Below are 3,951 nucleotides of genomic sequence, written 5' to 3'. Positions count from 1 at the left end.
TACACAATTGGTTCCGATTGTGAACCAGTTGGTTTCTCCATATTCTGTTCTTACATTTTGCCCAGACTTCCAATCCAAAGTATTTAGAATTTTTACCATAGAGATGACCAGGGCTTTAGAGCGACACCAGTCTCCATAAAGCCCATAAACTTACATCACTTCCTTGCTTTTTCTTTTAGAGCTTTGGCGGGTGCACGTGCTGCCCCCAAGTAATTTTTTGTTGTTACCACAGCCGCCCTTTGCTTGGTCAGGTTGCTATGGTGAGTCCAGGGGATGGTGTTTCTCGTGTGTGAGCCAAGTCGTGCCGCGGGCCCTTGAGTGTGTGTGTGTGGGAAGACTGGCAGCTGCTGAGTCCCAGGCAATGTTCAACCCAAAGGGATCAATGTAAGAACATACTTTAGTCATAGAGGAGGCCCTGCTAATCTCTTGTCTAGTCTACAAAATCAAGTCTAAAATCCTTTCACAATTTCTGTAAAAAATTTAAAACCTTTTATCTTCGGTAACTCTAATGTCACACCAATGTTCTACATAGACTTTGATTTGTACTTTATAATAACATTCTCCTGTGTAGTACACTGCTACAAACTGCATTGATCACATATTATAGCCATTCTGCCCCTGTGTTATCCTATAGGGTTTTTAAAAAAGAGCTAAAAAAATGAGGAGTAAATATTAAATGTAGAGGGACAAAACATACCCTTTTAGAGAAACAGAATAAATGTGTTGATTACTATAGTAAAATATATGATCAGATTGTCTCTTTAGATGTACTTTTTAAATATGCTTTAGATGTGCTTTTTGAGACTTTTTAGTTTACTAAACTTGTATCATTTACAATGCAATCCAATACATGTCTACTCAAGCAAGCTCCATTGGGTTCAATGAGTTTTACTCCCAGGTAAGTGTGTATTGGATTGCAGCCTTAATTATTTTTATGTTTGTTAGATTTTCTATGTATATATTTTTTAAAAAGGTGTGTTGAGTAATTCATATAGATTTTGTTCATTTTCTTTCACTACCTCATACTGAGGATATGATCAGAATTTCCCATAGCCCCGGAATATATTGTTATTGTTCCCAGTTAAGGCTATTCTGCCTGTCTCATTTAGCATAGATGTTCAGTGTAAATTTTAACAAGTCACTGAGAGATATTCCATATATTTTACAGTCTTCTGTACAGACCAACATCATGGCATTGCAATACAGAATTAGTATGCTACAACAGACGTTAAAGAACTATAAGGAACAAAATCAGCAGGGAAATATTATTTACAAAGTTGGACCAGTAGCACAATGGATTTAGATCTATAGTATTTCTAGAATTATCATCTGAATTTTGACTTGTTTTTAACAGTGGAAGGACAGGATATAAATCCTCTTAATAAAAAAATATTCCATAGTATTGGAAACTAAAGTCTAGGCATTTAAGGCTGAAAATGTAAGGTTTGGGATAGTTGTTTTTTAAAAAAGATTCCTCATATCCTCCCCCAATTTTTGGTGGTAATTAGTAGGCACAAAAACAAAACAATAGGATAATGAAACCATTAATATACTTAATTTACATAATTGCATACAATGCAAATTAGCCTGCCTGGATTTGTGGAACTGGAATATGGCAACCCTACCTTCGGCTGCATCGCTGCTGCATACCAGGATGGAGAGAGGGAGGGGCAAGGCAGCAGCGAGAGTGATGCGGTGCAATGGCCTGGGAGGGCAATCCAGCACTCCTGCTGGTGTGTTTGTACTGCGCTGACCTCACCACTGCCTCCTCCTCCCCCTCTTCATCCAAGTATGCTGTAGAGATGCAGTCAGAGAGAGGTCAGGTGAGTGACAGAGCCCCAACATGCTAGTCACTACTGCTGCACCTGTAGCCTGGACTTCTTGTTTTGTTTCTAAGAGGAAATGTATTATTATTATTATTATTATTATTATTATTATTATTATTATTATTATATCCCGCCCTTCCTCCCAGCAGGAGCCCAGGGCAGCAATTTACACCAAGCAATGATATAACTCTGGTGAACAAAGACCATAGAAGATCAGCTCAACTGGGAGAGAATGGACTTTTGCCAGGCACACCTTTGCTGTCAGGTAACACTGATCGAATTGTTGTCTGACTGAACCTCTGTGCAGTTGTTTTCCTCATGTGCTGGGGAACCAACACGTGAGCAAGGAGAGATTTTGCACTGAGTATTCAAGATCCTGATAGTGAATGCATGGCCTACTCCTGGAGGTGAGGAACCTTTTTCAAGCTGAGGGCCATATTCCCTTCTAGGAAACCTTCCAGGGGCCACATGCCAGGGCCACAGACAAAAGTGGGCGGAGCAATGAATATGAATTTACTTTAGTAGAGTTGGCTAGTTTCTACACAGATTCATGCACTTCGCTCTACCCTCCATCCAGACATGCAAGAGCCACCCTCAGGATTCAAGGACTCAGTCCTCCCAGGCAAAAACTCTTCTTGAGGAAGCAAGTCTGGTGAGTGCTGAGGCATGGAGAAAAAAAGGTGCTACTGGGGAGGGGATGTGGCCTGGGGAGAGTCCTCAGGGCCAAACAGAGGCCAGGAGGACCGCTTATGGTCCCAAGGCTTAAGGTTCCCCACCCCTGGTATATTCCACCCCCTGGTGTCAGCTCCTGTCATGCATGCAGCGGTACACACAAAGGCTCCTTCCCTGCAGACATGAACAATACACATATCATCAGGTGGGTTTGCCTCTACACTGCTAGGCTGGAAAGCAGGAAAAAGCACAGCGCAGAATAAGCAACAGGATGCAGGCTTAGCTCTGACAACAGTGTTGTGTTTTTACTTCTGCTTGAAATAAATATGATTCTAATATTGCATGTTGCTTCAAGCACTCTTACAGAGCAATCCTAAAAAATAAATCCAGCACAATAGAAAGCTGGTGTACATTATGCTGGCTTATGTTACCCCTATTCCAAACTCCATTCATGAGGAATTTGACTAACCCCACCCTTTTTGCCAGCCAAGTTCACATGACAGAGCTGCAGGAGTTGGGAGTAGATGCAAGTCTCTCCTTGCTCTGTCCTGCTATTGCCATGCCCCTGGGACACCCCAAGAATGCTACCTTTTGGGGGCTTATGCCAGCATAAATTCCACTGATGGGGCCAGAGTGACGGAGTAATGCTGGCATAACTCTTTCATCCTGGTAGCTCTTGGGATTTTGATGGCACTGTTAGTCCACCAGCCCTTGCTGCCTGTTCCACTTGTCCTACAGCTTGCCCAGCCATCCTAGTTCTAAATCTGCCATTTATTTATTTATTTAACATTTTATCATGCTAATTTTCACAAAATTATAGCAGAAAAATATCACACAATATATAAAAACAGGTCCACTATAAAGTAACAAAAAACAAAACTAAATATAATTAATCATTGAGGAATAGCACTAAAATAAAGAAGGCAAGGAAGAGTCCAGTACAATAGGGCCCCGCTTTTCGTCATTCTGCTAATATGGCGGCTTTCAATTAGAGTAAGGCCCCACTCATACGGCGCTTGTTCCACTTTTACAGTGTTTTTCAGACGTCGGGCACCATTTTATTGACAGACTTCATCTTTTCGGCGGGTTTCGCTTTTCGGTGGGGGTCTGGAACGTAACCCGCCATATGAGTGGGGCCCTACTGTAAAAGCTTTCTGGAACAGCAATGTTTGGGCCTGATGCCTAAATGAATAAAGTGCCAGGGTCTGACAAACTTCTTTCAAGAGAACATTCTACAAAGTGGGGGCCACAGCTTAAAAGATCCTGCTCTTAGTGGCTGTCCGTTGTGTCCATGGAACCTGAAGCAAGCCCTCAGATGCCAAATGGTGCATTTGGAGAGCAACATATGGAAGAAGACAAAAGAGGACATACATTTATGCAAAGTTAGAAATAATTACTATAATTTAAATAGAAATACAATCCATCTCAGCATAGTGGAAAAAACACCAGATGA

This window comes from Rhineura floridana, chromosome 3 (assembly GCF_030035675.1).
Source record: "Rhineura floridana isolate rRhiFlo1 chromosome 3, rRhiFlo1.hap2, whole genome shotgun sequence".
NCBI classification, from domain to species: domain Eukaryota; kingdom Metazoa; phylum Chordata; class Lepidosauria; order Squamata; family Rhineuridae; genus Rhineura; species Rhineura floridana.
The sequence above is the reverse complement of the archived record's forward strand: the minus strand, read 5'-3'. Positions refer to the sequence as shown.